At 39.8% G+C, this 12,448-nt stretch overlaps 1 long non-coding RNA gene across 2 annotated transcripts in view; it reads right to left on the bottom strand.

Annotated features, from left to right (window-relative positions):
* Nucleotides 1-1,767: 1,767 nt before the first annotated feature.
* LOC123783030 (uncharacterized) overlaps nt 1,768-12,448 on the bottom strand; it is a 77,854-nt gene continuing 67,173 nt past the window's right edge. For both annotated transcript variants that reach the window (XR_015725417.1, XR_006777103.2), the window contains exons 2-3: nt 3,632-3,740; nt 1,768-2,497 (exon numbers count right to left, since the gene is read on the bottom strand). This is a non-coding gene — a long non-coding RNA (uncharacterized LOC123783030). The remainder of the gene's footprint in view (nt 2,498-3,631; nt 3,741-12,448) is intronic.

Here is a 12,448-nt window from a genome sequence, read left to right on the forward strand (position 1 = left end):
TGTAGGCTTTATCATGAAAACTGTATTTTCATCCTCCGACCATGCATGCTTTAAAACCATTCCACAGAAATATCAGGTCTGTTTTTCTCTCTTTATATCCTTTCCCAAATCTCTCCATCATTCATCATACTCTGTTCTGTTAAAAATGGATTATTCTACTGAAAGGATTCTGACCATCCAACAATTCCAATGCATATACGTGTGTGCGTGCACACGTGTGCAAGTGTGGGGTAGGGAGTGTTCCCCACCCCATCAAGCAATTTTCAAGCACGAGTTGGATATCCCACAATTCAAATCAATTCTGACACTATCTACCCAGAGATAGCATCAGATTCCACAGGTTAAGGGCTCAGTCCCACAAGACTGCCCTCCACTTCAGATGCCAACCTCAATCTCAGGTTTCACTTGTGCTTCTGACCTAGGCTATAGATTAGAGGTTCCAAGAATGCCCTCCTTAGATTACAATTTAAGGGCTCAGTCTTACAAGACTGCCCCTCCACCCATGTATACACACTTCAGACACCAATTGCAAGTCCAGGTTTTTCTGATGGAATGGCTATAAATTAGAGGTTCCCGTGACACCTTCTTTGAGTTTGATTAATTTGCTAGAGTGGTTCACAGAACTCAGAAAAAACATTTTACTGATTAGATTACCAGTTTATTACGAAAAGACATTAGTCAGGAACAGTGAGATGGAAGAGATGTATATGACGAGATATGAAGAAAGGGCAAAGAATTTCTATGCTTTTTCTGAGCACACCACTTTCCCCAAATCTCCATGCGTTTACCAACTGGGAAGCTCTCTAAATCCTGGCCTTTTGAGTTTTTAAGGATGCTTAATTATATAAGCAGGATTGATTAAGTCATTGGCCATTGGAGATTTAACTCAATCTCAATCCTCTCCTCCCTCCCAGGAGGTGCTGGAGGAGAGAGTTCTGAAAGTTTCAATTTTCTAATCACATGGTTGGCTCCACTGGCAACCAACCCCCCACACAGATGCAATCCAAAAGTCATCTCATTAACCTAACAAAAGACACCTTATGCTCTCTTCATTCAGCAAATTCCAAGGGATTTAGGAGCTCTGCCAGAAATGGGGACAAAGACCAAATATGTATTTATTATAAATCACATTATCACATCCTACTATGTATGCCCTTATACTCCATGTTGTTTGAATAAGATACATACTTCTCATTGCCAATATTATATTCCTTAATTTCTACCCACTAAGTCTCAATGATACATGAGAGTTTATAGTCACCATTCAAAAGTAAAGTTTGTTTGCCATTGACCACCTGAGAGAATTGCCAGCCCTGATCATTCCTTGTCACCAGCACACCTTCCATTATTTTTCTTTGACCTACAGACATCCTCTGTATTTTATAGCAGCTAGAACATACAGCTCTCATTTTTTCGAAGAATTTCTCATCTCTACAAGTTTCAGCTTATTTTCACCTGAACAGACCATCCAGTATCTGCAGTCTTTCCAATTTTCACAATATGCACTTCATTTTTGCCAAATTATGGCCAAAGGAATCTTTTCTTTGAGAAAGAAATGCTTGGGATATCATGAAAAATCAATCAAACTTATAAAAATCATAAAATTAATGGACAGAAATATTTAAAATAACTCCAGTTTTCTGTGACTTCAGTTTCCTATTTGTAGACTTTTCAGTACAGTATATGGAAACAGCATCTATCTTTGGTTATATAATTGAAATCTACATAAAAGTTATTAGTGGACTTTATGCCAAATTTTCCCCTTGTTTTAGGTATTTCTCAATAAAATTACCTACCAACTAAGTAAAAGCTATGTTAAAGCTTCGTGCCAGGAAAATATCAATCCCCACAATGTGCTATTCCTCCTAGTCTGGAGGACAGAGTTTTATGTCTTTCTACTATTTAGAATGATTCTTCATCGTTTCAGGGATATTCAGATCCCACTCCAGAAACTCTGGCTTCATGCTCGGATGCTACAAAGGATTCATCCTCAGGATGTTACGCTCTGTTTTAGTTTTTTGTTTTGTTTTGCTTTGTTTGGAAACATTCTCCCACTTACAACATCCTCATGATAATTTTTAATCTCCAGTTCCCACAGAAATGTTTTTTTCATTTCCTTTTTAAATCACCTCTACTATCTTAAGATAACTTCACCTTTTTAAATAAGCTACAACATACACATATATTCTCTAAATCTTTACCTTCAACTTAAAAGATGGAGACCAGTATACATTTAGAGCTCCTATATTTGTTTCTGGCTTCAGGAAGAAAAATCTAGGCCAATTGCTCTAAGTGATTATTCCCTTTACCAGTTATCTATGGCTATGTGATTACCTCAAAACTTGGAAGCATAGAATAACCATCTATTATTTCTGACAGTTCTTTGAACTGATTGAGCAATTCTACCACTCTTACCTCGTTTATCCATGGTGTTGCAGTCAGATGGGAACTGAAATGTCTAGAAGCAGTCCACCCAGGGTACAGGCAATAAGGTTCACTGTTTGTGGAATTTCAAAACAATAGAAATTACTAAAAGTCAGTAATTGATTATCACCATGTGCCAATATTTCTGAATACTGTCAGTGATAAACTATTCCTCTCCAGGGGAAAAAATAATTATTGGGAGTCTTATTCTTCTCCAGCTGCTGTAACATACTACCGCAGACCAGCTAAGTTATAAACAACAGCAATTGATTTTTCACAGTTCTGGAGGCTAGCGGTCTGGAGACCAGGGCACCAGCATGGTCAGCTTCTGGGGAGAACCTGCTTCCTAGTTCATAGAGGGCCATTCTTTGAGGTGCCCTCACACAGCAGAAGGGATAAGGGAGCTTTCTCAGGTCTCTTTTAGAAGGCCACTAATCTCATTAATGAGGGCTCTACCTTCATGACCTAATTAGCTCCCAAAGACCCCACTTCATAATACCATCCTAGGAGATTAGGTTTTAACACATGAATTTTGGAGGGACAGTCTATAGCATTGTTTGAATTTCTGAACAATGCTGGAGTGCTTGAGTTTTAATAATATATACATAAGCTTCAAATTAGTATATTTTATTACGTGTCCTTTAATAAAACATTGCATTCTACTGGGAAGTTAATTTAGAGAATTCGCTACAGTTGGTGCCCCAACATACCGTGTCAGCTACACGTTTGTTTTAAGAATAATTTCACAATGATTTGGAATTGTCCAAGCTTTCTGTGTGTAGTTTGTACCTCCAACCCTGTGGTCCTACATATTCTTTTAAGATTTGAAATTAACAATGATATCAAGTTCTGTTTCCTTGTCTTTACAATCATTGCCCAAGGAACCCTTGGAGATTTTGTTTATACAAAAGTTTGTTAAAGGTGAAACAAAGTAAGAATGGTCAGATATAATGTTTTTGTTTGGTAAACACAATTTTTAAATTCATACACAAAATATTTTCTGTTTTAATCTTTCAAATTGATAAGCATTCATTACTTTAATTGCCAATTGTTTGTTTTAAAACTAAAATATCAATAAAATTATAATTCTTGTTAACTATTATTGAAAATAATTTTGCCATAGGGGGAGGAAGTCGTTAAAAAAATCTACTTTGAGTGTCTAATCTGCAAGGTACATTATTAGCTGAAAAATCCAAGACCCACTCACTCGTAAATCTGAAGTTGGTGCCGTCCGCTGGGATGCCTGGATCTTTTCCAGAATGTTGCTCATTGTCCGGTAGTTAGCTTCCTCACAGGATGATCTCAGGGCAGCATTCCTGGAAGGTGAAGGTGGAAGCTGAAAGGTCTCTTAAGACCTAGAAGCTTAAGTAAACTAATTTCACTTTCCCTGCATTCTATTGGTTAAAGCAAGTCATAAGACCAGCTCAGACTCAAGGCCTTGGCAAATAAACCCCACCTCTGGATGGGAGGGGCTGCAAGTTTTAATGAAATATACATAAGCTTCCCTCAGGGGTCTTTTGGAGTGCAATTTAAACACTCTTTAAGTAAATTACTGTAGAGAACTCATTTATTATCTCTTACCTAGAAACAGGTTCCTGATGTGGTAGGAGCTTCTGGAAATGCTGCCTTTTAAATCTGTCGGCTGCTCCCCTCACTCCTTCGGGTAATTACTGCTAATTACCTCTAGGTGTTAGCAATTAATACCCATTGACCTCAGCTGTGTACCCCCAGGCTTTGGCATCTTACACACTCATACCCTTAAAGACCAAATTCTTCAAAATCTCTTGCTTGCCTCTTTGACCTCTTTGGCCATTCTTTTCAGAGCTAAATTCTGGGCAGCTTGGCAGGGGCATTTAGAGTGTGTCTGTAAGATCTCCCATGGGAGAGGATTATTTTTGCAGCAATTTAGCTTACCAGTGACAGTAAAAAAGAGAATAAGAACCTAATTAATAAGGATTTATGTGATCATAGACCAAATCTGGTCAAAGCTAGAAGGAACACTTCTCCAGAGCTTTCATTGTCCTTTGTTTTGACCATCTTATGGAAAAATCCCTTTTAAGTTTTACTATGCTTACTTGCGCAATGGCAGTTGTCTCCTGGTAGACTCTGAATGCCCTAAAGGTAGGGTTCATGTTGCCTGCTACCTTGTATCTTTTACAGCATCTTAGTTTGATAACATGGTGAGCCTAGTAAATATTTATTGATGAATAAATGAAAACTTTCTTTGTGTATTGCTATTCCTGAGTACACCAAAGGAATTTAAAAGTGAATGTAACCCTTAACCCTCTACACCAGAGAGGTGAATATCATGACAGAAGATCAACTAATCAGGGGAAGCAATAATTAAATTTATGGACTTTGATTTTGTATTTATATACTCAAGGCTAATTTTTCATCTGCTTAAATTTAAGATCCTCCACAGAAGAAAATCATTATTCCCTGTTTCTTGAGGTGTAAATGAAAAGACACAAAACACTTTCATTTCCTGAAGGACCCAATAGAAGCAGGAGCATAAAAACTGCTTCCTCCACAGCTACCCTCTGGACCTCTGGACCGTGGCAATCCTCGTCTTTGTTCTCTTAGCCTTGTTGCCTTTTCATTTCCTTCAGCTGTGTATGTCTTCAAGTCTTTTGTCTGCTGCCCGAGAATGAGTATTATCTTAATGAATAAATGACCGCTTGAGGAAATGAAAATGTACAATCAATCTTTTTATAAATCCATCTAATGGTTATTTGCAAAAGTAGTGAGGATACTGAAGCACTTCTAGTTTTTAAGAACTCAGCAAGAAAAGAAAAACATATCTAAGGATCCAAACTAGTGCTGGGTTGACCAAAGCAGGTTAATTGCATAATTCTGTATTGCTCCACATTAAAATTTGTTTTGTTGTTCAATTGTTATTGGTTTCACTTGTTAATATTACTTAACTCAGCGAATCTCATACTTCAACTAATAACAGAATCACCTGGAAGGCTTGTCAAAACACAGCTAAGCCCACTCCCAGAGTTTCTGATTTGGTAGGTCTGGGCTGGGGCTCAAAAATGTGAATTTTTAATAAATTCCCAAGTGATATTGATAGCTGTCCAGAGATCACACTTTGAGAACCTTGGACTGAAACTGTCTTTATACATGTATGGCTTCCCTACCCACACATGCTTAACGCCAACTCCTCTTTAGAATATCTGTGGGGCACTTCAATAGCTAGAATTCAATTATGCTGTTTGAACTAACCGAATACTATATAATGTTATTATATCTAAGATAGTTTCACCCCAGGGATAGGAGCACAGAAAGTGTCAGGATCTCTGAAGGGAGAATATCTAGTCCACTAATGTCCACAATAAGGTCCTCAGGCAATTTCCTAGGTAAGGGCCAAGGACATAATGTGAAGAAAAAAAAAAAAAAACAGGGGAAAAAAGTTGCCAGATTAAGGCTTTTGCTTATTCAAAATATTCAAAAGGATGGCATCTCCATGATGGTATAGAAAGTGTGGCCACACACTACCCACAGTCCTCAGACCTACGTCTTCACCCCTGCTCCTCTGCAGCTTCCAACTTAGACACTTGCATGGTGCCCCTCAGCCCCATATTCTCCAGGCTACTCTGTTGTATTTTCTTTCCTTTTTTTCCCCCTTTCTTTCTTTTGAGAGAGAGAGAGAAAGTGTGCAAGCCAGCAGGAGTGGGGGGTTGTAGGGGTGAGGCAGAGGAAAGGGGAGAGCAGGAGAGAGAGAATCTGAAGGAGGCTCTACACCCAGTGCAGAGTCCTACATGGCTCTGGATTTCACAATCCTGAGATCATGACCTGAGCCAAAATCGCCCCTATTATATTTTCAGTTTCTATCACAGTACAAACAGGCCTTTAACAATCATTTATTGAATGAACAAATGAATGAATACAGGGTAGAAATAAAGAAAGGTCATAAATCTAGAAGAGGAGGGTAAACTGCCTTTTGCTCTGGAGTGGAGCAGATGATGTTTTGACTAAGACTCCTCTTCCCCTTTGTAGAGTTAGGAGGTGCCCACAGGCAGATCTGCAGTGGATAGCTGTACTGGGTGTGCACTATTCACGTAGGTTCTGCGGTAGGTTACAGTGTGGATGGTGACCCCAAACACTGTGGAGAGCACCACCTGCCTAATTGGACCCCCAAGTTCTGTAGAGCAGCAAAGAGATGCTGAGGGCTACGTCTGGGCTACAGAGGAACTCTACAGTGTGGGCATTAGGAATCAGGACTTTGGAATAAGACAAATTCTTATGGTTCTACCTGTGTGCTGTGTGGATTTAACTTCTCTCAACCACAGCTTACTGCGCTGTTAAGAAGATTAGATAAGATCCTGCTCGTATTATCTGCAAAATGGCTGGAAATATACCTTTATCGGCTGTTTGACCTCTTCTCTCCATGATCTTAACCTGCTTCTGTTTCTGTGGAAACACTGACTCCAGTTTATTTCTGGTCCTGGAATTGCCCCCTACCCAACTAATTCAGCCTCTCCCAAACTCTCTCCTGCTGTGACACATGTGGCAATTGAGGCCTCTTGTGTCACAAAGAAACATACAGGAACAGTACTATGCTAGTAGATATTTAACAACAAGCTCTTGGTGGGGGCGGGGGGGGGGGGCAATGATTTATAGTGTTTGCCGGTTTCTGTGGTGTCAATACTCTCATAGCACCAATTATAAGTAACCAACGTGAAATCACTGAAAACACATCTCAAAAAACCAAACCAAAACAAAATAAGACACCAACCTTTGAACACCTTTGGTCAGCCCGTGGGGAGTTGCTCAAGCACAGCCCCACAAACAATTCGGGGCATCCACCATTCCTACCACCTACTCCTTCCTCCTGTCCCGCTCCTCTGTCTTTCTTCCCTTCTATGATAGTCTCACCAACTTTTCCTTTCCATTTGTCTGACAACTCTTGGTACTTACCAATGTCCTTCAGGAAGTCCATCAGCTTTGCTTAGCCCTGCTTTGCTTCCCCAGGGCTTAAACTTCTGACCTCTACTCTATAGTTAATACACACAGCCAAGGGGGAACCCAAATATTATCACCAAATGACCTCACATGAAACTGGCTAGAAGTTAAAACCAAAAAAGCTCTGGCCTTTAAATATGTAACTAGGATGAGCCAATAATTACCATTTCAGTGTCTTCTATTTTCACAAAGGGATTACAAATTTTCCATGGGCTCCTAAATTATGAGAAAGCAGTAATGGTGGAGAAAAGAGACTATGATGGCTTTAGTTCTGCAAACCCCAGGCTGTGCTCAGATTTTCAGCTTAAAGTTTTATATGAATATTCAATCCCTTTGAATTGTGGATGAAATAGAAGCACCGCTTGTGGACAGGATTATCTCCAGAACAGATATTGGGCCATACCACATTCTGAAAGATTTTTCCTTCCACCAAATCTAACCTCCCCTCAACACTTTCAAAAGCCTTCGTAATCGGGTCCATTACCCCGAATCTTCTCCCATCTCTACCGAGCTCCAGGCACTGCTGTTACAAAGAAGAAAAGTGTAACACAGGAGTGTATCAAGTTTAAGTGAGTCTTTGCCGAAGTGTGGGAGGCAGAGGCCTCTGAGAGTCACACCACATAAAGGGCATTGTGGGATAGGGTCCAATTCAAAGCCTCCTTTCAACTGCTTGAGAATTAATAATCAGGGACATTCAACAGAGAACCGAGTGCTCTGTAGCTGCAAACCAGTAAAAATGCTCTTCCAGGAAGATAGTTGAGATGCATTTATAAGTTTTCCTGCTTGGTTTCAGAGACAGAGAAACATGCTTAATATGGAGCTCTTCTTACTCTTAGATATGAATTGTATAATTCAACTCTCTGGAGTCTAATGCAGAGCAATTGCTTCAGATTAGTGACGCTTCATTATCTGCTCTATATTTTAAATGTTCACCTCTCTGTTTGGGTGCTCTCATCTCGTAATAAGAACACTTTGAAATGGAGGCATCATTGTAAAAACAACCTTGGATTTAAACTTTTGGATGGATAGTAAATCAAGATGTGGAACCATCTCTTTAAAAGCCACTGAAACCTGAGGGAAGCCACATAAAATGTTGTTTCAAAACAATTTTGCTTTGGGTAATATATTTTCCCCATTTTCCTCACTCTGTTTCCATTATTGAATCTTCTAAAAATTTAATTGGAATTATCCTATAGACATGCTGCCTGATTAAAAAAATGGTAATAAGATGATCACTTTGCAGGTGCTGCCTGCTTTAAAAATATATGCAATAAACTACAATCTTACAGAACAATTAGGAAGTAATTATTTGCTTTAGAAAAAGAACTATTGTGTTACAAAAGGCTTCATGCATTTTTAAAAAATACTCTATTTCAAAAGTGCAGTTCAAATGTTATTGATTTACAACAATGGAAGAGAAGAAAAGAATCAAGGGGAGGAAAACTGAAAAACATATGAAAGATAAAAGGAAGTATTTTGGTTTGAGGATAATAAATGCCACTAACAGTTCACTCAAATACCAATAATAGCATTACTGCCAAAAGTTCATCTACTGCTCACCTACACCTTCTGCCAGAGTCACTCATGCCTTCACCTGTTCCTGAGCCAACAGTGAGTATATCAACAAGGTCAACCAGCCTGCCAGTGAGTACTAGAAAAGGTTTTCTAGCCTGAGAGCAATGTGCGAATGCCTCAGGTAAGACCTGGGGCTCCTGGCTGGGGTCTAGATATTGTCCAGACTCAATTTCAATAACTCCAGACACAGGCCAAGACTCAACCTCTAAAAGATAAATTGCTAAGCTGTGGCCACCATTCTTCTGGTCCTAGTCTCCTGTTGTTTTGTCTCAGGTCCCATGGCACACTGCACCTTTTCTAGAATGTGGGAAGAAACTAAGGTGGAAAAGGACACGGAGGGGTAACAATGTGATCTTCATTGGTGGGTCCCCCTTGCTGAATGTGCCACTTACCTGTTCTCTTGCGTTACTTACTCTACATCCCCATTTGCAGAAATTGCCTTGATTGTTGGCCATTTACCACACAACACAAACTCTTCCCTCAGCAATTGGAGCTTTTGTGTGTTTTTTTTTGTTTTTTGTTTTGTTTTGTTTTGTTTTAAGATTTTATTTATTTATTCGACAGAGATAGAGACAGCCAGCGAGAGAGGGAACACAAGCAGGGGGAGTGGGAGAGGAAGAAGCAGGCTCATAGCGGAGGAGCCTGATGTGGGGCTCGATCCCATAACGCCAGGATCACGCCCTGAGCCGAAGGCAGACGCTTAACCGCTGTGCCACCCAGGCGCCCCAGCAATTGGAGCTTTTGTGTCAGCTCGTACATCTACCAAATATTTTCAGTCTTGCTATGAACCCATTTCCTCCTATCTCCTAAACTTGCCTCCTGTCCTGCCTGCTTTATGACTGTGGGAGCTCCTAACAAGCTCATTGTCTAATGCCTAACAACTGATCAGAGGGAGCATGATCATGATATTCAAGGCAATCCCACACCTTCCAAATTTGCTCCCCCTTGTTCCGTTTGTTTCTAGTTTCCTATTTCTAATTGTTGGTGTCATCTCTTACTTACAGCTCTACGTATAGTAGACATATTTTATGGCATGTTCTCAGCTCATCATGATTCCCCCTTCTCTAGGAACTTCTTACCACTTCGCAGGGTCAGAAAGTTAATCCTCAGCTGTCATGTTTGACCCAAACAGAAGTGGACATGTGATTAAAACCAGGACAATCATATTCTTTCCCAGGAAATATATTAGAACTGATGGTATCTTGCTTTATTGGACTTATGACATGTAAACTTAGGAGCCGAGGACAGCCTGACAACGTATTTCCATGGCATAGCTGAATAGTAGAGAATATCTATAGGAAGAAGGAAATTGCAAATATCTAGAAGCTATCCAAGATAAGAGAGGAAGGAAACAGCAAATATTTAGAAGATATACAAAATGAGAGAGAATACTATAGGCTCCCTAAAGTTCTCCATTACTTGAACTGCGGCCCAGCTGATTTTCAGATCTGGGGTGAGACTCTCTTATATCTTCATATATTCTTCAATTTTTATTAAACTTTCCAGAGTTGGTTTCTATTACTTGGTCACAAAGAACCCTGACTAACTTACTGTCCCAACCTCTCTGCTCGCCTTTCCAGTTATGAGTTTTAGCTTCTTCTACAAGATTCTGGTTTTGAACCACTAATTATCCTCTTTAATAAGGGGATTCATAAGCAAGATGGAAAATATTTGGTAGATGTGTGTGTGAGCTGACACAAAAACTCTAATTGCTGAGAGAAGAGTTATGTGGTAAATGGCTACCTTGGTAATATGCCCACTCTGCACAGAACTTGAGCCTAGTTTCTGACCATTTCCCTGCCAAACAGATCCCTCACAAACCCATCCAATGTTGGGAAGAAAAGGAGTAGCATTTTCCCAACACCTGGCTTTTACAGGGAACCTTTCATCTATTATTATGAATGACCCAGAGTGACAGCGCTACTATAGACTCTGGGGCCCCTAGACGATGTCCCGGGTTTGGGTTGCAGCAACAGATCTTTACAATCATTTCCATATTACATTACTTTTGGATTTAAGTGACTCTGCCATTGCCCTGTCATTTATGTACAGTTTGGCCCTGACCTCCAACTTCCTCCCTCCCTCTCTGTTTTATATGGTGGGACATGAGCCTTTACAGCTTCTAGAAGTACCAAATACAGAAAACTGCCTAACAGACCTTTTCATTCTCCAACTTCCTTGCTTTAATCATTCAATCATCTTTTAAATGAAAAACCCTTGGAGCTTATACCCAGAGGAGCAACAGGTAAATGCTTTCGAGGGGACAAATTTTAGCATGTTTCATAATCCTGAAGATCAAGATCTTAGCCATAAGATCACATCAGTTAGTATTAAGCCATAACAATTTTAATTGACAATTAAGTATTGAGCCTTCTGTCTGAAGGATTCAAATAGTACATTGGACTCCAACTACCAAAGAAACAGGAATTCTGTCCACTTTATAGAAAAAGAGACCCAGTGACAGAGTGAAGAGCTTGCAGCTTTAGTTCCAGCTCTCCTTTAACATCTACTCTCTCTCTGATTTTTCTCTAGTTCTTGGGTAACATATGCTGCCCTGATAATGCAGAGCATGCAGTAACCTTGCACTGTTAACATGACTCAGAATTAGTTTCCTGTGCTGCTAGTGTTAATTCTGGGAGGGAAAATGATTCATGCAAAAACAAAACAAAACAACAACAACAACAAATCCCCAACCTGAAAAGTTCTCATGCACAGGGAGGCACTAGGGTGTGATAGAAAGAGGCAATGGCTTATAGAACTAATTACTATCCCCACTCTACCATTGGCCCTGTGGCTTCTATCCATTTAAAGTGCCTAATTGTCTGTTTCCTCATCTATACATTGGGGTTAATAATAAATTCCTACTTGAGGGGCTTTCCATGAGGATCAAATGAGAAAATGAGTAGGAAATGGTTTGTCCGACATAGAACCATAGTGAGAAAAACCACCACTGTATATAAGCCTTTTTTAATTTCTTCCCTTAGAACTTATTATTTGACCCCATTAGAAACTTTCTATTTCAGTTTAACTTTGTCATTTGGTTAAACCACTAACCAAAATGTCACTTTCATCTTCTCAACAGGTTGCCCAAAGTATGAGTAGAAAAACCAGACCTATCAACTAAAAGCCATAATGTCTGCAAAGGAATGATGAAATGCTAGGGCATGAGGTAAGGCTAACACCATCCTAAAAATGGATCAGAGATGAGATAATAAATGCAAAAGAGCTCTGAAAGTATAAAGCACTAAACTACTGTGTGTTGTTACTATTAATGAGGACGGGTTGGGTTTGGGCGACAGTATTCTGTGGCTGGGCCCAAGGTCACAAAAATCAGACCTCAGACATTGCGTAGATGGTTGCTGTTCTGACTATGGAACAAACGCCCTGTCATCCTCGTCCCTGCATGGACCCCCAACATTATTCATGCTGCTTTGTCATTCTTGTCTGAAGGCTTTTGTTGATTTTTGAATGGGAGTTATAT

Source organism: Ursus americanus, chromosome 1 (assembly GCF_024610735.1).
Source record: "Ursus americanus isolate L20-20 chromosome 1, mUrsAme1.1.p, whole genome shotgun sequence".
Lineage (NCBI taxonomy): Eukaryota > Metazoa > Chordata > Mammalia > Carnivora > Ursidae > Ursus > Ursus americanus.